The sequence below is a fragment of the Falco rusticolus genome, chromosome 1 (genome assembly GCF_015220075.1).
Source record: "Falco rusticolus isolate bFalRus1 chromosome 1, bFalRus1.pri, whole genome shotgun sequence".
Classification (NCBI taxonomy): Eukaryota; Metazoa; Chordata; class Aves; order Falconiformes; family Falconidae; genus Falco; species Falco rusticolus.
Genome location: NC_051187.1, coordinates 90,021,106 through 90,048,466, shown reverse-complemented (window position 1 = coordinate 90,048,466; position 27,361 = coordinate 90,021,106).

Sequence of the window (27,361 nt, the reverse complement as noted above, 5' to 3'; positions counted from 1 at the left end):
GCCCCCCAGGGTCCTCAATCCGGCACCCAGTATTTACAGACCCCCCCACACCCCCCCTGCCGGGGGCTGGGGGGGAAACCAAGCAGCCGCAGATGACTGCCTGCCACTGCATCCGCGCGCCGGCCCCCTGGTTAAAAAGTTTGAGGACCCCCTGTGTTAGATCAACAGAAGACATGTGAAAATTAGTATTGACGTGTATTCTGTCTAGGCCAGGAAACAGAAATTACTCTGACATCCCATAATATAGCTGCCAAAAAGGTACAAAACAGACTCAAGCCTGCCTGGACTAATGTACTTTGGGTACCCGACCTCTCCAAGGCAAGGAGTTCTTCCGAGGCAATACAGCATAATCCTTCCGAAGGCTTGTTTTACCCTATCAGGGACTGACCGCAACTGAAGAGGTCCAACAGCAGCAGAAAGCTATTTTTGTACTCTTCTTTCCTCTCAAAACTATAGCTATAAAGCCAATTCAATACAATAGTTCAACATTTAGTTAACTTTTGCTTCTGCAGGCTGATTTGGCAAAGACTATCACCACCATAAAGCATGCCGCACACAACCACAAGAGGACTCTCAACAGACGGCAGGATAATATTGCCTACTACTGGAAATGAGTTTTAATGAATGTTTGAGAGAATCCACCTATTGAGAAACAGCCCCAGTTTTTATTTTATACTCCTTCTAGTTAGGACTCCAGGTAAAGCCAGCATCCTTGTTTCCAGTGAACATGCTGAAGTCAAAGGCATAAGTGGAATCCCTCTCATTTACTATGTATTAGTGCTAATACATTTTTCAACATTAATCCTTTGAGCAAATGAAACATTGATAGTCTGGGACACTAATGGGATACATTAATTGCAAGTAGTATAAGAAAAGAGGATTACTAAAATGCATGCTGAAAACAGAAAATGAGATTAAAAATGGCATTTTGGCTAAAGTTCTTCAGGCTATTAAAAAAATACAAGATGATTAGTCAAGGAGAAACTAGAAAGCCCATAAATGAAAAATGCTGAGAGTCAAGGAGAATCTGGGAGAAGGGATTTATGACTAAAAGTGGAAAAGAATAAAGCTAGAAACAAAACCAGCACTTAAAGGGGGGAGGAAAAAAATTAAAAGTATGGTATTTCAAATACTACAAAGCCATATTCTTCAGAGGAGAGGACAGCAGAGCTAATGCTCCCAGATCCTGCAGATGTTTAAGCACGCAAATGATTGCACTAACTTTAGTAATTATGTGGTTATAGCTAAGTACTTAACTCCTTAAAAAACACAGCCCAAGCAGACCAGTTGTGGAAAAAGACACCAATATCTTCCATTAGACAAGGACAAAAAGACTGATCAGTCTTTGCACCATAAAAAAATTATTGCAGTCTGTGTGCGTGCAAGCAAAGGAATCAAGTCAGAATGGTGAAGCAACTTTTACAATGTGACCAGTACTGGAATAATGTATCTTACTGTGTTAAAGTTCATAAATTAGAAAGGGTTCATAGATGATCCACAAGGAACAATTCCGGTACCAGAAAACAGACATTACAGAAGATGCCAGGAGATCAAAAAGCTAGTTAAGGAAAAACAAAATAAAAAGTGGAAGGTAACTTTGACAGTGAACTCTACAACACAATAGGGAAAAAAAGGTATCACTAGACCCAGCAATCCAGAGATTTAAGAGCAAAGACTTTTAGAATGGTTTCCTAAAGAAACAGTTGATTTTCTCTCATTAGGAACTCTAAGGTGAATATTGGACTTTTTTCCAAGTGACATTTCCCAGGACACTCCAGGAGCAATGCAACTTCTGTGTATTTTGCTATGAAGTCAAACTAATCATCTTTTTTCTATAATCTAGCCAGGAAAAAAGATCATCAAAATGTACATCAAAAGCTAAGGTGAAAAAACACGACCCATTTTATTTTCAGTAATTGCAATCTGTGGCCTGCCTCAAGAACTTAGTCAGTAGTCCCTTGGTAATGCAGTTAGAGTTGATAACACACACACACAAAAAAAAAAAAAAGTCTTGGATATTTCTGTATCACAGCTCATGTAAGAAAACATACTGTACATTCAATTACAACTGGAAGCAAAGGAACGCTAAAATGGAGCACAGAAGGCATTTGGTCTCACTGGTCTACCACTCCTAACCACATATTGCAATAATAAGAAACATCAAAGTAGAAAGGACATGGAGGTAAGGACATGCACACATGACCATGATAACATATATTCTGGTACCACAGTACTGAAAATTCATGCAAGAATTTGTTGAGAAAAAGTGTGCATAGATGTGTACACATACACAACGTACAGTAACCCCTGAACCATCATTAAGACACTACTTAGTTCCTTCTGCCTTTTAATAGCCTTGAGAACCAGGTAAGACAGAAGTGCCAAGAACGTTTCTGCTGCATAGACCAAAAGCATTGAACTGAGAGCCTTCAGAACAACTGTCTCTCAAAAATCATCATCCAAAATACAATTCTGCAGGCCATAGTTGCATGCCAGATCACAATATTTAGCTTCAAAATATATGTATATCTTGTGTCAGAAGGACCGATAGAAAATTTCCCTTCTAATGAAAATTTCCATCCAATCACTATGTAATTTAGCCATGTATTTAGATATGTGGAATTCAGCTTTCAGACATCTCAGCTGAAATTTCTTATCTATCTTCCTTCTAGTGCACTAAAAGAAAAATAACCAAAAAAAACCTCCACAGAGAAGGGCAAAAGCAGCTGCACTGGCATCTATTGCCAATAGCAGATGTAAGATATAGCTACTTGCGTTCTCTCAGAAGTATCAAGATATACACTGCAGCCTACAGAGTTACATCTAGACTGCGCAGCTAGTTCACAGTAGGACTGACTATCTGCCTGAGCAAGAGATGTGCTTGCTCATTCTTGTTTGTAGAGGAACGAAGTGGGGTTAATTAGCATTGATAATATAAAACTGTGGGTTGGCTGGTGTAGATAAGGTGCAGGTATGGCTGGGTCTGGTAAGGGGTTGGGCAGCCAATGAAGAGAGAGCAGCTGAGGAAGAGAGAGGAGGAAGAAGCAGAGAAAAGAGAGAGAGTGCCTTAGATGAGGAGAAACTAGAAGGCAGCAGCAGGACTGGCATGAAGAGTGTGCTGGTGTGAGATGGTAAAAGACCTTGTTGCAGCCGGCTAGTTTGGAGAGCGCTGCGACACTTGTTAATCCATGCTTTCTTACTTGTTAATCCATGCTGTCAGGAAGAGAGGAAAGTTAGGACAGGGAAAGCTCTGCATGCAGTGACTAGCAGGATTAACACAACAAAAGCAAACATGTAATCAGTGTAGTGTAGACTTGCCTAGCTGAAAACTTGAATAAATAACCCATGTTTTCATACCTCTAAGACAAACCCCAGAGACCAGTTAAAAATAATTTAAAAAACAGAAGGAAGAATTTCCACATATATTGTATGACATGAAGAAAACTGCCTGCTGCAGAGTTTCTACTGGACTTCTGGCAATATCTACCACCAAATGACAAAGATAATTAAAACAATGCAACATTTTTTGTGCAGTTTAAGTTAACTTCATCTACTCCAAGCAAAATTCTGCTTTCAGATCTCCACGGTTATCAGTTTATACCCCCATGTCTGTAGAAGTAGAGTGGAACTAGATTATTTAGGAAGAAATTTTGCAGTAGTTATATCGGAATTAACCTGTAAAGAGTTTTATTACCCTGTATTGAGGAACTCAGATGACCCTGCTTAAAAAAAGGGTTTAGATTTATTTCTATTGCAGCAAGTATAGAATCGGGGCGGGGGCGGGGGGGGGGGGGGGGGGGGCGGGTCGGAGGGAAAAAAATGTGGAGATAATTTTTTTAATACTTTCACTGTAATACCTGAGACAGGAGGTAGGTGATATTGAAGTTAGTGAGAAAAGCTCTGTGAAATTCAGTGAAGCACTTTACTTTGCACCAGCTGAGAGTCTGAGCTCTCCGCTGGAGTCTGTAGACAGACCAAGTTTGCACTGTACTGAACCAGCATACTTACCAGCAACTAAGTTGTATTTTAAAACATTCAAACTGAGATTTTGCTATCACAAAAAATAATAATAAAAAATCTGTACGGCTTATGCTTTGTTGCTTGTTTTCCTAAACAAAACAAAAAAAATATAAAAACCACAAAACCCCAACTGTCAATGAAAAAAAAAAGTAAGAGACTAAACCAAGTGCAACACTTTCCTTATCTGAGCAGATGTAGTGAAAGCCAAGTAAGAAGGGGGTCTGCACAGGAATCCTCTAAGCTACCCCAAACACGACTGCAGCTGAACTACAGACATTCACTTTCAGAAAACATGCTTGAGATTTTTTAAATTATACAATGTGAAATGTGAAACAATAGGGGTTAGCAGGCAATCGCTTTGGAGAGTTTTTGTCTTCTTTATAGATTCCAGCACTGCTGTACATTTCACACAAGAAGTCTACAAATCCTGGCTGCTTTAGCCCAGTAGAAGGAAACTGTTAATCAGAGTTTACCTGCAGAGCTATCAGTGCAACCAAAAGCAGTACGCCATATAACCTTTCTCTTATAACATTTCCTGATCAGTTATGGACATCTCTCTACATAGCACATTTTTTACATATTCTGGTAAATATGTCTGTATTTTTTCCATCACTAATTTACTTTTTGTTAAAGAAAAAACATGAACCAATCCCTTTTCCTTGTTCTACCTCATGGAGCATCTAGAGAACTTACTGAAGAACACAATAAAAAATGTAATATAGAAAAGTCTTTGTCAGGAAAATAAAGCTTGTGCAACAAGCAGAGTATTTTAAAGGAAGGAATTATTTTTATTTACAGAGCAAATATAGGTAACTAGATAGAACCTGAAATCACTTATCTTTCACTTTTTTTGAGGCAGAACAAAAATCTCAGTCAAGGCAATGTATCTGCTGTTTAAACCACAGGACATACCTATTTATAGAAAACTGAAGTGGTGTAGTATGGATTTGCACAGTAACAAGAGTATATAAAGGAAATGTTACAAGTACCATGCACTAAGTACTAGATACAGAAACACAAATATCTGAGAATGCAGAACTAGTATATAGAAAACACAGCATCCTTATCCTCAGTCCTATAGACTTTCACACAGTTAGACACCCGCATCCCACAGATTTGCAGTACAACCAGCTTATTGTATAATATGCTGTTATGAGCTGTGCTATTGAGAAAGCCTAATGAATTCAAAGGCAATATTTAGCTCACCATTTGATCTGACAATTTCTGTTACAATCTTGAAATACTTGTATTTAAAATTTAATATTTTCCTACCAAATACAACTGTTCTTCAACTAAAAAAAAATAATATTTAGATTTACTGAAAGTGAATGGAAAAGTAAGGACTAGAAAAAGAAAGTACAGCACAGGGCCTGCCCTTCTTGCTCTCTCAGTGCAGGCTTCTTCCCTGTTAGAAGGACATAGGCTTTTTTACTTGACAGTGCACATCTCCAGAAAGATAAAACAATTCCTCTAGTCATAAAATTGGAAAACTGAAAAGCTACCACCTCAGCTAAAACATCCATCACTAAGATGCTTTGTGAAAGATCAAACCAAGTCTAGTTAAATATTAGCCAGAAATGAATATGTTCCATACATTTTAGACCTAAGTTCTGGTGTGCTGATATTCTCTGTGGCTTTTCTAAAAGATTTGGAATAAACAAACTCACTGCAAGCATCGCTTTACCCGAGTTATAAAGGATGTCATAGTTACAGAGTAAGCTGTATATTTTTACTCCCATCTGCAACAAACCTGGGATTCTGTGCTTCGGTTTTGAAGAACTACATAGTGCTTCCCCTGGCAGAGGAGCCATGGGATTACAATTATCTCTTTTATTAAATTCCACATGCAAGGCAATTCCAACCAGTGTTAACACATCACATTCAGATGCACATTCAGGTAAGAATTACAATGCAAGTGACACAGTAATTCAAGCCTCTCCAAAAAAAATAGTGGTTTTATTTACCCGTCAAGCAAAGACTTATCAGGACTGCTTGCAGAGTTTTCTTACACTTTCTATCCCCATGAACTCAAGTAACTTCCATCGTTTTAAAGGACAAGCAGCATAAAATGATACCCATGTAATTATTCTCTCTCCCTCAGGTGGTCCCCACTTGCTCGCCTGCTTGCCTTTGCTCACTCGGAGACTTTTATGCGAAGATAAGGATCCTCTTTGATCTCCAGCTACCTCCTTGGGGGAATGACTATTTTCTCTATAGAACCACCTCAGTAATTTTGTTCCCATTGATGGTGCAACTACGGTCTCCTCAAGAAACTTTATCTTTGTTATTTTTTTCTTACTCAAAACTTGCACTGGGGTACATTTTATCTTTATTATTTCAAGGTTACAGAAAATAAATACAGATTAAACCTACAGGGGTGGAAAAAGACATATTTGTGTACAGAAATATTATTTCAGACACCGGTATCTTATCGGTGCAACTCTTCACAGAGGCAATAGAGATAGCGTACACAGTGTGAGTGCGAATGTTTGTGTTTTGGTTTTCAGATAAATGCGTGCCCAAAGTCTCTTAATGAGTTCCCCAAAAATAGTGATATTCAACTTCAGTATTTAATTCTCCAGATAAATAAAACTTTCCAACTATTTCACGGAGAGAAAAAAAAAAAAAAAAAAAAAAACCACAAAATAAACCATAACATTTAGAAAAACATTTTCATCATGAGTCCTTTGTCCAGTTCTAGTCCCAAGATAAGTGCCATTTAGCACATACCTAATTATTTTCAAGTCATTCGGTGCATTTCAAATTACTCCCTTCACTCTGAGTCTATCTGTCATCACTGGCGTTCTATCACAGACCAAAAGCATACTACTAAATAAAGATAAAAGTAGCCTGACAGCTGCACAAAGAGCTAATTAGGAACCTCTACATTTACTTTAAACCGTGTAATTGGTGTAGAAATGTATGAATCAGATAGTGTCTTCCTAATATCCTCACAACGTTTTCGAAGTCGATGACTGTCACATTTATTTCAGATCATTCAAGAGGTGTCACTTTCCCCACACTTTTTTTTTTAAATCTATTTCCAGGGCCATGGTTCAGTTTAATAATTCATTAGAAGCTCCTTGGGACTGACACCTGGTGAGACTTGTGACTGCAGATTCGCAACTGTATTTTTTTTTTTTACTGTAAATTCCGTAAATAACTGCCGTTTCTATTTGTTTCAAAATCCACACTTTTACTTTCAATCCTCTTCAAATCATTAGCCACAGCAAAAACTTCACATCTGTAGATGTGTTTATTTTAAAATACCATGCTTATTGTAACCTTTTTATAACATCCTTTTTACAGTTCTCTGAACAGCCACTTGCACTGCTGCTACCTTTAAAAACCTGGTCAGTGACATCAGCTTTGCAGTTTTGTTTTGACTTTAACACACTATGACTAAATTGGTTTTTGTTTTCCTCTGTGTTCTTGAAAAATTCAAAGGAACTCCACAGAACCTAGCAGAAATTACTTAGATTATCGCAGTAAGGAAGAGAAGGATTCCCCTGTGGCTCTAAGAAAATATTTCTTAGGACTAGAGAAATGTTCCCATAAATAAAGGACAACCTCCAAACAGTTGCTTGGTATACTGTAAAAGAGCCAACTCAGCTGTATAAAGAGAAAACACCACATTTATGTCAATTTAAAAGGTGATCTAACCATGTTAGGCTTGAAGAACTTTCAGTCTTTGCACAAATATCTGCATTTTCTAATTCTTCCCTGTTGCTGTGCTAAACCCTCAAAAGAAAAGCTCACAATTCCAAACCACAATGATGCAATCGCTGGAGTTACCACACCATCTTACTCTGTCCTGCTCTGTGCTGTCCTCTCCATCCAGTACAGCTAGACTCTTACCCTAGCTAGTTTCACACCAGCATCCCTCTGCTTTTGTCATCGCTAGAACTGCAGTACAGCCATAGCATAATAAGTGACATTGACTACATCATATTTGACATCAATCAAAGTAAAAAAGAGAAAAAAAATGGCAGTAGTGTCCTTCTGAATACTCACTCCTCCTATAATCCCAGGAATTCTTGTTTGGGAGAGAGAGGAAAGGTCAGTCAACAGGGAGATTCTTTTTAAGATGACAGATTCACCTTTCAGATCACTGAATCTGAGAGGGTTTTAGAAAGTACTTGTAACTGTTAGCAATAAAAGATTTTGACATGATTGGTCTGCTGTTCCCATAGGACAAAAAACATTTTGAATGGCATATCAAGACAGTCTGTTACTTGAACCTACTTCAGATAATAGGATGTTACAACTTTAAAGGGAGATATTGTCAAGGAATACAGGAATATGGCAAGACTTAATTATGCCCTTACAATATTTTAAATGCATTTAGTGGGCTATATAGGCTGGATCCAAAGATTGCTGCACTCTATGAAAAGACTTCTTCTGGCACAAAAGGTGCCCTGAAGTAATTATTCAGTTACTTGAAATTCTTTTACTATTTGCAAAGCCATTCAGCAGATCTGTCCGTTCCAAACTGTCAGCTTGCTGTGCAAGAAGCAAGAGTTCAGAATTAATATATTTTTATAAAATTACATAGTTACACAGGAAACAGGCATGACTGCTGCTATGAAAGACATCCAATAAAAGAGTTCTGATAATTTTGCGAGCCAGTTGGCATGAATGGACCATGGAAATGTGGTAGCGGAACAGGACTTAGAGATTGATTAAGAAACCACAATGTTATAAACTCAAGAGAAAGCAAGCAGGCATACATTCAACAGCCAAGGTCAAAACTGTAAATTATGAAATCTCAAGTAAGAGCAGACAGAACTTTCTAATTTTCACCAAAAAAAAGGCAAAAATCAAAATACAGCATTTTAAAATATGGCTGTGCTTCCAGACACTTTCAGTTAAATAACCTCACAAGAACATTTTATTAATTTTTCAAGATATAATTGTGAAAAGTGTCCTTCCCTACCCTTTAACAGCATGTTGACCAAACACCTTACTGTTTTTAATGGAATAGTAGCACCACCATTCTGTTGCATTACACTAATGGCTTCATTAAGTTTCAGTATGCAGCTTTGAGGTAGCCATGGTGGGGGACGTTGGGTGGGGTGGAGTGCGTGTGTGTGGTGTTTTTTGTAAATCTGCAACCATTCAGCAGCTGGGAGAAACTGAAAGTTCTATTTCAGGAAGACAACCTGAGGAGGCCTGTTGACGAGCTTCAATTTTTCTCCCAGTGTCAGGTAATCCGATTACAACATTCAGCTGCAAGCTGTTTTGATTGAACTAAAAGCCTGATTTAATCTGCTACAAATGGCAAATTACTCCTTTATCTATCCTTGTACTCCATGTAGTACAAATTACTACATTTCACATTCTCCTCAGAAGTTTAAGTAAAAGTGAATGGAAGTATGTAGACCATTTCCTACTGGCATACCAACCAAGGGTGCACAGATATCCGAAAGCCAGGTCTGTGAAACTGCCCAGCAGCTGCCATTCATGCACCCAGGAACGCAACCCCACTGTCAAGTGTGATGCCTTAGGCTTGCTCCTGGCTTAAAAGGGCTTGCTGATAACTTCATATGCACTCCAGTTAACCTATCAAAGGGCAGCAAATAGTGGCAGAAGATTATTTATGCACTGTTCTCCTGAATTCAATAACCTAGACAGGAAAAAGGACTTTTTTTTTTTTTTTTCCCTTTTGCTTAGCATATCTCTATTTCATTAAGGCCCTTGTGGCTGCTTTGCTGGGCATGCTAGATGCTAGCTTTGTTCTACTTCCTCGATAAAAAGGAAGGCAGCCAGAGAATAAACATCTAGTTACACAAGCAGATCTCATAATCACAAGTCAAAAACAAAAATTATGAAAGTAAAGATGACTTCATATAATTCAGCCATTCTAAGAAAATCTCTGCATTTACTTTTCTCAGGGGCAGTTTGGTGGCTGAATCCATTCTTCAATGACTCCAACAGATCATACAGAACCTTTTGTAAACTAATGGCCATATGGAGGCACATCATGATGGTAAATACACCAGCGCTGGACTGTAGCACTATCACACTAAGCAAAGTCCTGAATAATCTCCTGCCAAGATAAAGAAACAAGTCAAAGAATACTTCTCAGGTTGACTCCTTTACTGATATTTAGAATAAGATGTTAGACCAGGGGGCCGGGGAAAGAAAACTTCAGGAAATACATTGAACTATATTCATAGCAACACAGGTGGCACATTCACAGCAGCAAGAATCAAGTTAATTAGCTGACGTTATTGCCAATTACTCCTGCAAGCATACCTCTTTATTTAAGCTGTCTTCTTGAATATATGACCTAGTAAGGAGACCAAAACACCTCTTATTATCAAAAGGCTTATACTTTTCCTTTCAAGTAAAGATCTTAGAAATAGTATAATTATATGCACACAACTTACCATCTGAAGTTCTTTCCAACAGTTAAGACACATTATCAAAAGCATCTTGATGTACTAGGCATATAAATCTAAACACTTAAAGCAGTAACAGCTTTAATAACCGCAAAGTTCAAGCAAACGAGGTTCCAAAATCTCACTAGAAACATTTGAAATATCCCATAAGATCACGTTGTTATAAAATTTAATTCCAGATTTTAGTTTTCCTATAGTGATTGCTTAGACACTCGTCTGAGAAAAAATACTCTTATTTAAGCATAAGGAATATCAAGAAATAGACAATATATTTAATAGAAGAAAAGCTAAATCACTTAGAGCTAAACTCAAATTCTTCCCAGCTATCAAGTAGTCCCACTGATTTCAGTCAGACTATTCATCTGCTTAGATTTAACCAGATATCTTGTTCCTTACAGAAGCTGGATATTAGTCACTGTCTCTTTTCTGACAAGAATGGAGGCAAGAGAAAATGTGCTCTAGTACATAGTCAAAACAGGAAGAGATATCATCTGACATGGCTTGACTTTGTTTTTAAGTAGAGTGCCTTTTAGGTTGACTGGATGCTTCTAATGCCAAGTTTGTCTCAATCATTACATTTGAAATTACAAATTACAGGCTGTTAAAAGAAGTGGGAGAATGGTATTTTAATATCATGCTTTTAGAACACTAACAGTAATTTCCAGATAAAGACTGTGTGTTGCAAGCAGTAATACAGGCTCTCCTGTTACCAGTTACTCCCAACTAGAAGCTCACACTACAGCGTAAACACTAGATTGTTAAAATCTCCTCTGTATGGTTTCATTAAATAGCTGAAATGTTTTCCAGTGCCTCTTTTAACCAAACCTCTCAAATTTTTCTCACATCCATATATACACAGTATAATGACCATACTCACAAGATAATGAAAAGTAGCAATAAGGACACTGAGTTAAAGTCTCAAATTGTTTTTAAGGTATTTTTAGAGACTGAGTGTTTTAAAATCATAGCAGATCATTCTTATCAATACAGATAATGATGTGGAGAATTTGGTTTACTCTTTACAAATGTGAAATACCCCAAATCATATCATGCTTAAGTAAGGGACAGATTTTTTTATAAAAGTTATGAAATGCAGAAAGGAGGGACTGGTTTCATACCAGCATTTGCAAAACTGGATAGCTAGGCAAATTGCCTAGTTAGGCAAATAAATATTTGTCCAAGATAATGGAAGTACAGGCTCATAAATCATAGTTTTTAGCACCTGGAAGAAAGCTTCCCAAGAAAAGCTTTTTTAACTCAGGTCCATTTTCCACTGTCCAAAGAGAAGGCTGTAAGGTGGTTATCGCTTCATATAGAATTATGGGGAGAAAAAGATCTGTTACTCAGGGTAGATGATGTATTTAGCATCTGTTGACAAGGATACAAAAACTAGTAATTTCAAGCTGGAGTTAAACTGAGTTAGACTGCAAAAAGTGGAAACTTTCTAAATTAACAGTGAAAATGAATAAACACTGAAACAGCTTACCTCAGATGGTGGATTTATGATTTTTAAAGAAGAAAGAATTCTTTCCCTACCCACCCCACTAAAAGTTATGCTTGGATTCAGCTTTCCTGGGGTAGCATTTGGCCTGACTGGGCAAGGAATCCCTATTCCAGCCTCCATACTAATATTGTTGGGTCCCTTTGGATAACAGGTTGTTCATTTTACCCAAAATGGTTGTGAACTTCCAAGCTGTTAAGACAATTATAATAAATACTTCATAAAGTCCCTACAGAAGAATGAGGTTATTTTCTGGCCTCTCTCCTCACCAGTAAATAACTTCTACTAAAGGACTGTTGTGAGGATAACCTTTTCCCCACAAGCATGAGAGATGGACTACAACTGGGTCAAGGACACTGAAGCAATTGGCTGTTTTAAATAATCTAGCGCTTTCTCTCCTGAGACTGGATGGTGTTCCTGCTCATATATTAACACATAAGATGACAGGAAGGAATTTTTTCAACACTTTCTTCTCAGCACTCCTCGGGCTCCCTTAAATCCCAAGTCTCAATAACATTAGTATCACTAACAACATCTCATCATCTCATTATGGATTGCCACTACTAGATCCAAAGTACTACAGTTTTATCAGCCTATCAGAGACAGGTTTGGCATGAAATGAACAGTTCTCGTCTGTTAGCTGAAGCATTCTTGGGAAACATGGAATTACTCCTCCAACCAAGCCAAGGTGAAGACATCTATATTTCTAAAGCTAGGCAGTCAACAAGCACCCAAACGGGCTTGTTGAGTACACTCAGGTGGGATCTCGGTAACTCCACTAATCAAGTCATTTACACTACACATTTTCACTCTTAGTAAATTAAGCACCTAATTATAGATATTCAGTCTTGAACTATTTCTTCCTTTTCCCTCACCGTCCTCCTAGATCTGCTGGTAATTACTTGGTTTGTTTTGAAAGCCATTCCTACAACCACTAAATGTCAGAGAAGCTTCTTTTTGATAGCCACACAGTAGAGCAATGTCTCAAACCCAATGTCAAAGCACATATCCAAACATAGGCCTTCTGTCCTGCTTGACTGCCATAGGAACAAAATTCTTTTAAAGGTGGGTTTGAGTCAACAACTTTGTCACATGCAAGCACACATTCTCAGCTAAAAAAACCCACGCTGATTTATATCATTAAGAAAGCTGACTCTCAGTCTGAACCTATAAATAACTTCTTATTTATTAAAACTTCTGGCATGATTAGCAGTAATTTGACTCTCTATTGCAAGCATCACAGTAAGAAAATATGACTAATAAAAGAGGACCCCCATCTGCAGCAGGTGTAGGAAAGCCAGCTCATGTGCAACACCACGTGTGCAAATTATTCTTTTGTTCCGAAGAGACATGGACTAAAGTTGCAATAAAAATCAAAACACTAAGATCAGGAAAGCAAGAGCATGTTATTGCCTCTAGCAATTAATGCTGATGAATTATCAATTACCTTCTGCTATCAGGTCTTACAATTTCAGAAGAAACAAGCCAAACGAGAAAGATTTAAACTCTCTTCCTGACACTATTCAGATTTGTGGTGTTCTCCTTGTGTAACTTAGGTTGCTACTACACCAGCAGTCATAAAAGGCATACTCACAGTCCTAAAAGAATATTTTCAGTATTACTTTGGTCTCCCATAGCAGGTATTGAATGAACTCAACAGGCTAACATGGTCCTTTAGAAATGTCTTAGTACTGCTAAGGACAGATGGAAGACAAGACAACAACACTGTTTTTCTAGAATACAGATATAACATTAAGCATCTAAAGCTAAAAGTTTTCTCCACAATTTAGACCTTTGTTAACTATAAAAGTCAGAGGAAAACAGCACGTTCCTCCCATGTGTTCAGATTTTTAAAATCCTTTAAGAGGCTTTTTATTTTTTCTTTAAGTTTTTTGATTACAGGAAATCTCTCCAACAGAGGCAAAAAGCAAAGAAAAATTAGACATATGCTGCAGCCACAAGAACTAAAATTTATTTAGAGAAAAATTTCAAAGGCATAAATACATAAGGTATCTAACTTACTTTAAATTTTCCCATCGTGGCAGATATCTTTAGAACTAGAAGTGTTGGGTATGTAAACAATTATTAAATGATTCCTTTTAAAATCTAATTTAAATTTTAAACAGTTGCATACTGCAAGTCACTAAGGACACATCACAAGCTTCTGAATATACAAGAATGTCACTCAGGTTTTAAATTGCTTCATCTTATCAAAAACTTGTGGATGGTCAAAATACATCAGATACTGCATTCAATCGGTTTATCTTACAGGGATTTTTATTCTTTTCCATTAGTAGAATAGAGTAGAACTTCATTCTCGCAAGTCAGGATGCAATCACTGAAATATCTGGGACTGTATTTAAGTGGTTGACATTGCATAGGTCTTATAAGGTATATTTTTGCCTATGACCATTTTTTTTTTCTATGCTTCCATACCTTCACCATCAAGAGCTTAGTCCCACAAGGTTTAATCCAAAGGAAGATCCAGCTGCGCTGAGCCCGTTAGCCAAAATGTTAACACTAGGCTTGTTACATCAGTGTAATCACATCAGTCTGCAAGAGGGAGGCATCAAGATGAATAATACAACCTATTTAGACTGGGCTGCCACGCTTACCTGGAGGCAGCACAACATAGGCAGCTGAGCTGCTTCAGCACCACAGAGGACAGGCTCAGGCTGCACTTTGTGCTTGCAGTTTTATTTTCTGTACTAACAGCAGCCCCTAAAGAACTATAGAAACTAAAACTGCAGGACTGAAATAAAGCATGTGTTTAAAAGTTTTGCTCAATGCAGGTCATAAGGACTAATATCTTTTAGGTCTCTTCTGGCATTACTGGACAGAAAAAAAGGCTGAAGGATCATCCTCATTCAGAGTTCAAATGTATCACTGTAATCTTCATTTTATACAGCTGATTTTACTTTATACAGCTCATACACAGCTAGAAAAACTCTTCTGTTCTCATCTTTAACAGGGAGATAGAAAGGTTAGTGTTATATATATCATATATATTTTATATATAATCATATAATGATAATCATTACATATACTTCTCATTTAAATAACTACATACAAGACAAAACTTCTCTTTAGAATTTATAGTACTAAAAGCAAGATCATCAGCACTCTTTGGGAAAATTTTCTGGATTTTAATCGTATGTGGTGATTTATAAAATCAAAATAAGCCACAGCCTTTGTGTGGCTGAATCTACATTGTTGTACAGAAAAGAATATGCTTAGGAACAGCTTAGTTATGGGAAGATGTCATGCTTTTCACAGTCTCCTATTTGTTTTCCCAAAATAAAGAAATGTTATTTCTATCACTTGAAAATGTGAAATTGTCATTTTCACATAATTTTGCTCCCTATTCTATTCCTTCTCTCACTCCCACCCTAAACAGTAACTACCCTGAAACTCTCTTCCTCCTGCTTTGGAATCCCTAGTGTTGAATTGCACCAAGCTGAGTATCAGTGGTGGTGTTATTCCAAGTCATTTTCCTAACTACTGACACTAAATCTAAAGCTGGTACTTCAGAATTTGGCTAAGAAGGATTCTGGCAAGGCATCCTAAATTAGAAAACAGAGTGCTGCAGCCTGAATAAAGAGTGTCATTAAAGACTAATCCCTTCCCTTCCTCTTTAAATCCTTGAGAAAACATCAAAAATAAGGGAGGAAGACAAGACTGGACTTAGTAAGGGAAGCATCACATTATTTAGAATCCCATCAGCAGTAACAGAGGTAAGGCAAGAAGATATTCACTATAATCACATTTGTATGATCAGTCGTTCTATGTCAGTTTCTTGAATAGTGTTTCCTAAGTTGTCCCTGCCTCCATCACATTTTAGGCATTAAAAACCTCTCTTCCTAAGCAAAGCAAATTTTGGAGGAATTCAATGACTTTGTATTTCTAAAGTCAATGCCTAATTCCAGTGTAAATTTAGGATGACAAATACATAAAACTAGTAACACTAGAGGTAACGAAGATGATGTCATATAGCGGTACTAGAGCAAAGGAGTTTTTAAAGCATCCCAGTAAGTTCTAGTCTAGAATTATCCAATTCCTTGCAATTTTGGTTAAGAAAGGGAACTCCACTAAGAAAGGTGGAGAAGAACCATGTGATGGCAATGAGGGTTAATGAGATCACAGCTTTAATTACCAGACAATAATGTGAAGGTCATCAGTTGTTTCTCACTCACTGTCCCTTGCTTAAGGGATGCTGTCAGACACATCCACATCTCAGGCTCCAGCTGAGATCACATGGCCACAGCATAAGAGAGGAAAAAAGCAGAAATCCCATCTGAACCAAGAACATTATATTCAGAACCTTACAAAATCACAAGTACAGACATAAACCAAGAATAGGAAAGAAAGCGCATATCAGAAACAGATTTCTGAACATACACGCTTCTCTGCCAAAAGCTATTCCTACCCCTGTTTTCCATACAGTACCTAGAATGAATATTTTATAAACCTGACTTAAGACAAAACCACAAAAAAATTTAACAGGATTATGATGGAATGAGAGATAAAACTATCTATCTCTCTGGAACAGAAACGGTGTTTGACTCCCCTGGTTTCTCTTTACTATTTTGTCTCAAAAACTGACAAGTTTGAAAAGAATGACATTACCTTAATTATGTGACAGCCTCTCTTCAGCCCCACTAATACTGAGACTCAGAGCTTTCTCTCCACCATAAGCACTGGCTGAGCCTTAAGCAATAAACCTCGGAGACACTGCCCAAACACAGCCAAGCTCTTGCTGCAGCCTGCATAGCCCTTTGATTGCCCTTATTTCAGGCTGAATGTTAGAGAAGCCCCAAACATTGACAAAATGAAAAATTTCTCAAGGTAACTCCACTGGGGGAAAATTTTCCATCTGGGTGATAGCTGTTGGATTACTTGTGTGTGGCTCAGTAATGGATAGAATTAGGGTTGGTAGAAAGTCTAAAGCTCCCAGGTCCCACCAGTGAGCACATCAAACTGCTTTGAGTAAGCTACTGATGTTGGCTGCTACCCATTGCTCCCAGCTGAGAATCATCTCTTCCACAATACTGACTTCTGACATCCCCAAGCTGGCTTCTAGAAGCTCATCAGTGCATTAAAATAACAGGCTTTATTTCAATGGGAAGGTAAAGCTCCAGTAACTTGCTTAAAACATACTCAGTCAATTCTGGTAGGAACTCCAAATGCAAGTGCACAGTTTAAACCGAATATTCACAGTAGCATAATGTTTGTTTACCATGTTCTAGCTTCAGTAAGTGACTGTAACTCAGACTTGTGTTTCTCTTATCCACATTCAACAGCAGGCACAGAGTTTGAAAGGAAAGTAACTAGCATGTAGAATTAACAGTAAACATTCTACAGTGTTAAAGCTAGTTACTCCCCTGATTTCTGGAGTCATATACTACACTAGTTTTAATAGCTTTATCTTCCATTCACATCAATAGCTCCCAGAAGGTTTAAAAAAAAAAAAATAAAAAGATTTCACAAAATTACAAAAGACTTCAAAAAATTACAATTTTAAAAACTGCAAGAGAAGTTCATTCAGATAGAAAGACATTTAGTACATTTTTTCTCCACCCCATCACTAAAGACAGTTTTTATTGCAATACAATTTTCCTTGTATACAAGCAGGAAAAGAACTTAAAACATCTGGGATACAGTTGTATGTATGCAAATACCTCTTATTTTTTAACATTAAAGGAAGAAAAAGGCAAAAGTGCTATTGTTGTAATTTGTTGCTTCAAGGCAAATTTATATTAAAAAAAAAAAAAAAAGAAATTTAATGTGTTCTGATCAAGCCATTTTTCCATTTTATTTCCCTGAAATCACACTGTAGATTCTCTGCCATGATGATGAAAGCCTTTTAGGTATTACGGTTAGTATCTCAATGGCTATGTGCAGGCAAATGCCTGTCTGTACAACTGGTTTAAGATATGCAACTGTGTGCACTCAAGTAAAGAGCTCCTATTTCTGGAAATTGGGCCATTAGGCTGCATTTTGTCTTTTTGTGACATAGTCAGTAACCAAGTCTGCAAAAGTACTTGCTTCCTCATGTGGACTGCAATTACCCTGTCTTCACCTACACTGGGTTTTGGGGTTTTTTTTGCATTTTTACTCTCCACTTCTAATTTCTCCAGGCTCTGATTTAGTAGACTGTGTCCCAAGGGTGAATTCCCTCAGAACTTTGTTTTCCTGTAAGACACCTACACTCGATGAAAAGAGGCAGCTGCAGTAATATTGACTAGAAAATCCATGAGCAGAATGGGGAGAAGTTAAAAAAAAAAAATGACACACAAAAAAAACCAACCTTATGTCAGATTCACATTAGCATTTTAACACCATCTTTAGCAATTGCCTCTTAGAACAGAAATATAGAGGAAATTTAATAGGTTAAAAAGTTTGATCAATTTAGAACCATGATCAAATTTGAGGACTGAGTTTGTGCACAAATACGTTACATTTGACACTTCAGTGGGTTGACAGCTTATTCTGTTCTAAATGAGATTTCCCTCCTCTAGAGTATCATTTATCTATAATGTCTAACAAAAATGGATTGGGCTATGATTGCAATAGTATGGAAGATAAAACTAACATTCATACAAGTCTAAGTATGCACTGCATCCACTTTGCGTGTATTAACCTAAAAAGCAAATGCAGAAGTACAATTCAGGACAGGTTAAATCTGGTACAGAAAACTGTCCACAGTTGACATTTGTTCTTCAGCTCAGACCTAAGGCTGTGGATATCGTAGCACATACAGCACACAATGTTTCATCAGGCTCTCAGCACCTTGTAAAACTCAGGCACAACAGGCTGCTTTCAGACATGATTGTCAAAGAAAGATTGAATTTTCTTATTATTTCTAACATTTCTCCAGAACAAGACTTCCTATCCAGTTTTTTATTGCTTACTTTATTAATCCGTTTATTTTGTGGTGGCATAAAGCAGTAAACAGATATGACTCACCCACTTTAAGATCTGATTTTATTTTTTAATGAACATCCATGAAGGTTTTGTACATTCAATTTCAGGTAAAAGCTAACTGTCTCATTTATACAGCTGGACGCTGGCCCTACGGAGCAGTAGCAAGACTTCAATACACAGGAAGTCTACAGCAAAGATGGAAACAGAACAATTCCTCCATTAACTCCCAACATTTACTGTAACAGCCTGCTTTACCTTCCCCTTCCATTTCCCTCTGAGTGTAACATTATGAATAATTAGGCAGATATCAAGTTTACGGATAACGTAACGTTACTATAATTCTTTTATCTAACAACTTGCAATTGTTTTCCTAGAGACTTCTTCCTTCAAATTTTTGGGGCTCCTAATCTTTTAACAATGACTCATCCAGCAGGTTCTGTTAAAGTCATCTACTTTACTCACACAAAGCTTATCTAAGGAACACTAGCTGCCCCTAGCTGCATGGAGTAGCAGCACATTATTGCATCAACTTCATATGATCAATTACCTACAAAACTTCCAGTACTATATAACATATAAAACAACGCACAATCACATTTTTTACAACAGCAGACCTGCAGACCTTTTTTAGTGGAATTCTATAAAGCATATTTCACCATTACCAGGATGGCACTGACAACACCCTTAACCTGCAAAAGCCACTGGGCTCATTCCTGCATTTAAGACAGTAAAAGAAGGGACACATGAAAAGTGATGAGTAAGAGAAACAAACAGAACACAGCACAAAGCTTTCAAGTGCTCCTTAAAACGTAACAAATTCATAATTTACGGAAAAGTAGTATTTGTTTTCATCATGAGGAAGATAACCAGTAAGATGAGAACACAACATCTAAGGCATAGAGTAGAGCATTGCCCATATCAGGCTCACCAAAAAGCTGCCCTCATAGCTGTAGCATCCACCATAAGGATCAATGGAGTGGAAGCAAAAGGATGGAAAGAGCATTTGTTTGATCCTTTGCTTTTCCACGTTGGTGCAAGTCTGGCTATACCCAACACTTCACAAAATGCAGCTATACATTAGTTCAGACTTAGAGCAGCTCTATTGATGGGTCAAATTCCACACAGTCACCATCCCTACACAAACTTACCCTGGCAAACGTCAAAGCGACTTATAATATTACATTTTCCCCCCTACATTTTCAAGGTGTCATACAAACGTCTTTCTTCATGTTGTTCCACACAGTGGTATGTGCTCTAGGGGTAAGCTTATAAAAAGATAAAAGGCCATACCTTGCCAAAGAGCCTCCTTCAAAAATTGAAGACAGAAGTTTCAGTTAAATCTCCTTATATAAAGAGATTAAGTCAGGGCAGTACATTTTTTTAATGTAGAAGATATTCATCTCATTTTTATCTTCACCAATAAAAATGAAATAAGAAAATAAAATTTTGAAGGTCTTTAGATAATGATGTTCCTAACATGACATTCATTTATGAAACTATCATCCTGTAGTTTTAAATAGCTGCTCTTTTTGCTAGCAAATTATGTCATTTCTCAACTCTATAGTTTTTTGTCTTCCATTTTTTTCTTATATGTGTAGAAAGAGGTGCAGATTTACATGGGGGGGGATGACGACGACGACACACTTAATTAGATATCTTATGAAACCATAAAAATTCAGTGAGACCCCAGCACTATTTTATGATGCATTGCACGGACTGCCAAGTTAAACATCTACATGTATATAACAAGGAGCAAATGTCACAGAAATTCCCTACTCCACTGCTGGTATTCATTCCTATAAGACATGTTATAGCTAGTAACATTCCAGATTGGTTTTCAAGTTCTCTTCTTTGTGGCACGGAAACATTCACTTCTGGGAAGAAACTGAGTAGTTTAGTGGAGCAATTTCTATGGACGTAGTTCAGATTCTTTGAAAAGAAGTTGATTAGGAAATGTTCATGTCAGGCCACAAAATGGTACTGCTGTCAGAGGTTTCCAAGGAAAAAAAAAGTAGGGGGGGAGATACTCCTAATAGAATTTTCAACTCCATTCCTCTCCAGTCTTGCAAACCATTTGCTATAATTTCAGGCAGGTGGAAAGTTAAGGTCAGAATAGGAAAAGTTTTGGTTAGAAAAATGAACCATCATGCTAGAAATTGCTAAAATATAAAAAAGTACATATCAAAAACCATATCTTTTCTTACAAACTGAGAAACAGTTCAAAACGCTTTAAGTGGAACATATCTTTAGGAAGGGTTGATAAGTTTGGTTCAAATTCATGGCTTCTGAAGTGAAAGCTACTGGTGTTATTATTCTTTTCAGTTAGCAGACTTAATGGATACTGACCAGTGAAAATTACAGAGCACAGGTAGGTAGCCCTAATGTTACGGTGTATGCTATCCAGGCAGAGCGAGAGCTTTGGACCTGAGCAAATCCTCCTGAAAACACTTGGCTGAGTTCTGCCTCGAGAAGAAAACCCTCGTTGAAATGAGCTTTGATGAGCTTAGGATATTCACATAGCTTTTACTGTTAAGGCATTACAATTCACCCACAGTGACCCAGGATATTTGCATTACTGTGATAAAACCAACTATTATTAAATATTTTTTCCATTTAAAATTTTTTTAGTTGCCTAAAATTCTGATAAAAGGGGCTTGTTTTGGGCTTTTCCTGCCTGCCACCTAAGGGATATGAAAGGTTTGTCAGACTAAGCACTTTATACAGAACGTAATTTGGAGTAATGGTAAAAGGGGTAGGCATTTCTATCTTTTTTTTTCCCCCCTAGACATAAACTGACTGTTAAGTCTAGTTTACTGAGCAGCTCTCCATACCGCCAAATGAGTGGTGAAAGGCTGCAAAGAACTGTAGAAACCATCTATGACAGAGGCCTGCATTGCTGAAAGAGAAAGAGACAAGAAACAATAAAATATGGTCCAGCTTCAGTGCCCTTAGGAGAGGTTTCTGTCCTTGAGAGGTACTGTCCTGGAGAGAGTTTGAAAGCAATCACAAGGCTCAAATGACTGGGCACGTCAGAAAATAAACATACCATTTCAATGAATAGGTTTCAAGGCAGATAAATTTATTTTGTTGTATATGAGGACAAGCCAGACATTTTTCAAAGACTTTTACATAAAATTAAGGAGAAGCCTAGCCAAGAGCGGCAATCAGCGTTTGGTCACTCACCTGGATCCAGATTTCCCACATCTTAATGCCTTTTGCTCCCTGACTGGGAGCAAGAATACAGATCAGGGTCACCAACATCCCTCATTAATATTAACGCTATTAAGTCCTGTGTGATGAAAAAGGTTCCACCAGAAATTTTCTAGTATTTTCTGATTTTAATTCACTTCCTGATAGCTTTCACAATGCCATGGTACCATCATGCTGTAACTCTGATACATTTTGTTTCACTTATGTTACAAAAAATATGATATCATTTGAAAAGACCAGTACTCTGCATGTTGTACACATCATGAAAAGAGAAAATCAGTTGGTAGCTTAAAAAAAAATGCAATAAAGACATAAGCTCTATTTCTTCTTTAAAGATGAAATAAAAGGCCTAAATGCAACATACTGCCCCCCGTACTTCTGCCTCATTATATATGAGCACATAAGGCTTTATGACACAAGTTAGCCCTCTTCTGCTATTCATTGACTAGGAGTTGTATATGTTACTACTGCTAAACATATGATAAATTAAAGATATGAAGGTAGCCATGTCTTCCTTGCACATAGATTTCCTCATAAAATGCCTTAGGCTTAACTGAACAATTTTACAGGTTTTCTGAATAACAAATGTAAACAGAAGTTTCCTAAGTGTGAAATACAGTAAACATGGCTGACAAATTACATTTTGCACAAATTTCCTTTTTGAAAATAGGACAGAAAACCAGATCTATCTGCTACACACATCAGTTAATGTTATTCACATCCTGAAACCACAAAGAACATAACATCAGTGTTTCATCACTGATCACTGTAGAGTCAGTTACATGCAGTAAAACCTGGTTGACTTTAACAGTCAGATATGGCCAATGTCAATGGAGTTTCACCAGGATAAACCTGATAAAGCATCTTTATTCTGTAAACAGTATTTCAATGCAGAAATTGAAATACAGTTGCACAAAATCAGTTAGTTTATTATCAAAAAAAATGTCCAGGTAGACAAATATTTTAGTTAACGGACTAACATTAAGTGAGAAATAAATTAGTCATGATACACTTGCAATCAACCTGCATGCATAAAACATTGGGAATGTTTTGAGTAATCAAAACAACCATGTCTGTTTAATAGCTTACTTTTTCCGATTAAAAGAATCTACCATGAAAATGGAAGAGAGCAAGAAAATATTGTTCCTGTGTACTGTAGTATTTAGTGCTCTGCTAGGTCCTCCATTTTTTACGGGTTTGCATAGCCACACAATCCCTTGAAATATCTGCAGTAGGTTTTTTTATATGCATATTCATGAAGCCAATGCAAAATAAAACAGAGATTTTTTTTTATGCCCTTAAAAAAATCCAACAAAGTACTAAGTTTATAAACTGGTCCTACAACTTCAGCTTGCCTACCATAACCAGTTAAAAGAATAAATGCTATCACTTCAGATCTGCCTTTTACTATATAAGTAACATCTGGGAATTTGAGAACATTTCTAACAGTGAGCACATGAACAGTGCAGTTATTAAGCCATACTAGGGATAATATTGCACACGAGATACCCATCTAGGGAGGTGGCTCTCAAGTTTAATGTCAGTTGTATTATTTTAAAGAATATTAGTTTGCATTTTTAATACCCCATTCTCACAGTTTTAGACTTATTTTCAGTAAAAAAGAAATCACTAATCTCCTTGGATACCTCCTCCCTTTCTGAAGTCAATATTACCATAGCCTTAAGGCATCAGTGTTCACCTGAGCTGGATAAAGACCACTCAGGTGTGCCTTTGTATGCTATAATTACACCTCTCACTGCAATGCAGACCCAGATACAAAATAAACAAAATGAACATGCTCCCTACACAACTTGCCTCTAGCTTTTCTCTCCCTAGGAAGTATTTTCATTTATTCTCCTCCTAATTGCAACTCAAAACTACTCTTCTTGCAATTCTCACACAAAGGTTGAACATAATGTAATTTTACACCTGCTGCAGGCAATCCCGTGTATCCAACAGTTAATTTGTTCACTCATCCAGAAGGATTTCAGCCTTATTCGGTGTTATCTAGACCTCAGTCCCTTCTGCCGTACCAGAGACACACGTGTTTTCATTATGTGAGCTGGCCCAGAGCACACAGTGGCATTTCTGAACATGCACAATATTCAGTCAGCCAATGAATATGTGGGGCAAATAACATGCAGCATATGAGTTTTCTCAGCGCTCAACATGAGAACACACCCTTATAATTTATTAGTGCTAAGATCTGGGGGAAGGAGAACAGCCTCTGCTGATAACAAACCTGAAAGTCATTGCCTTGAGCGCTTTGGTTGGATCCTTCACATACAAACCTGGTCACACAAATTACAAATGCAGGCATCTCTGAGGATGTCTAATTTTCCTACTGGTCATGATCACAACTCCATCTGATTTATAACACACTTCTGCAGGCTTTTGTATATCCAAATGAGACACTTTTCACTGTTAAATATATCTATACCAATATCCTCTGGGTTCTATACACTTCCACAAAAACTTCATGCACACAAGTGCAAAGTTTTACAGGTATATCTCTCCAGATTGCTTTTGTCCCTGAAGGGGATTTTATAGCTGACAGTTAACCTGCTTGAAAGAAATTTTCTGTAGCAAGTGTCACCAACTTATTCTCAGGCTTTGATCACTATTCTTGGTAATAAAAACAAAGATGCAAATCTGATTGCCACATCTCCATTTTCAGACTGAATGAGGAATGGATTGTTCTAGTTAACAAGTGAACAAGCAACTGGCAGTAGGTTTCAGGACTCATTAATCCAGCAGTTCTGCAGGAGCAGCAATGGGATGTCTCCTCTCACTCTATGCTCTAGCCACAGAAAAACAACCCACAAAAAAATTCCCTCAGATTGATATGAGAAATCCATTAAGTTTTTGTGCAGCTTTTATCTTTATGCTATGGAAATACTGACAATACAACTAAACTTTATGAACTGAAGAAAAACGATGATAACCTACTTCCAAAGCAAGTGCCAGAATTTGAAATTGATCTAAGCCGTACCTGTAACACACTCTAAATATAATTTAATTGCCCATTTATTTTTTTCCTTTATTGAGCAAACTGCCATTTGCTCAACGTATTCCCATTTTCCAGGATTAATAAAGATGATTTTCCATCTGCTGCAGTGGTCCCTTGAGACAGATAAGTGTGCATAAACACCTGTTTGACCGAAAGAGAAGGAACTCCTCTCTTGCTATGGAAAACCCAAAAATGCACCATCAGACACAAAGCCCAGAAGCCAATGCTTTTGCAGGCTCTTGACAGTAAACTCGGTCACCTTCAATCTCTACAGCACCAGCCTCGCTTCTTGCAATTCTTGACATAATCAATTACTGGCAATAAGAAATACTGGAGAAACACAGGGTGATATTTGAAGAATATTTTAAGCTGCAACGCCAAGAATTAATTTCCTGACAGGATTAACAATAGCAGTATAATTTTAAGGAGAAATTATCCACTCGGGCTAAAGAAGAAAGAAGTATGATTGGCTTTCTTAGTTTTTTCTGAATTATAGTTTCCTCTGTGATAAATCCTTGGTCAAAATCAATTTAATGTGTAAAGAGACAAATCGGTCAACAGCAATGATTATGGGGCATGCTGATCTGAATAACATGTTTTTAACCCACCGATTCATTAGTCTGATTTGGGAGCCTGTCTACTCAGAGTGAACAGTTTAACTACCCATCCAGCACTGCCTGACTCTCGTTTCTCTTTTTAAATCAATGCTGCCCCCATCTGGGAGTACAACCTGGAACCTATTACTGCTTACGGCACTTACTCTATCCTACCTGAAATTTATTAATTGTATCAATAAAGTTACTGAAAATATGTCTTCCAGTATAATGTAATTGAAAAGTGCTTCATGGCTCAAAAAGATTTTAATTCAAAATTTACAGAGAAGTGCCTAAACCTAGGGATCTGAAAATCAAAATTTTTCTCACTGGATACATACGCACTGATTAAGTGTAAGGTAATGTACTTTAGAGTACGTTACTGGTATGTGATGCTAGATATTTTTAATTACAAATTCTGTTGAAAAAAATTCTTCCAACAGAATTCTTCTGTAAGATATCAGAAGCAGGTAATAAAGCACAGAAAATAGTTGTATTTGATGAAATATACAGAATGTTGATGTATAATAAATACAAAATCATATATAATTTTGAATTTTTTTGTGATCTGTATTAGCATAATATACAAAATTTAATCAATACATCAATCAGGTCATTAATGGTCTACAGAGCTAAGCATTACTTTTTTTTTTTTTAGCTTCAGTGTACGAGCATGACTCATGAATAGCTAGCATGAATGTTTACTAAAGATTTCATCAAACATAAGTTTATCAATTAATAACACTTCAATATATGGACCATAATGTTGCATATGAACCTACATCCTTACTCCTATTTATGTCTTATTTTTTCCCCTTTGCCTCACCTTAAAAGCCATATACATTGTCAATAGAGCCACAACAAGTATGTGTAGAACACGGTAGAAGACTCCCAGATTGAAGTTTTTAAACAGTCGCTGTACTGAAATTGCATTGAAGGTCTGTTACATTACACCTCAAAGTTTTACCAGTCAGCAAATAAGATTTCAGAGGAATGTAGAACAGGAAAACAAATACAATGCAGCCTTCACCAAGGCATACATATATACTATACATGTATATACTATACAGTCATCTGTACAGTGGAAAACACATCTCCCTAACTTTTCCACAGAAAAGAAGTTTCATGTGTTTGACCTGCATTCACCAGAACAACCACTCACTATTAGAGGAAAACTGGCTGTGTGAAGCATAATGTTTTACGTTAACCTTCCTCTTACCAAATCTGAAACTCTTCCCCCCACCAAAATGCTACTAAAAGCATTACAGGACAGAGGGCAGTCGTCAGAGAGCTGGTCGTGCCTACACTGTCCACAGGGGGACGGGTGCTGCCCCACCACATGGACAGGCAAGCCCTGGGCTGCTCTCCTATGCCACTGAGGTACAAAGCCTGCCTGTTGCCAGAGCAATGCAAATGTCTTTGATGACATCCTGGACCACCTGCCCCACTGCCTGCCCAGGGATGAACAAACATTCAGTTCCACATGTGCGAACAGCACACATGATTTGACCAAGGTCTGCATCTTTCTGTGGCTATAACTTCTGTTCAAACAAGTACAACCACTGTATGCATTAAGTGGCAAGGTGGAAAGAACTCACCAGTATATTGTTTGAAATAAGTAATCTACAAGCTGAACTAATATTTAACTAGCTGCAGTGGGCACATTCAAGGACTGGATTAATATCTGTAGTGGTGTATA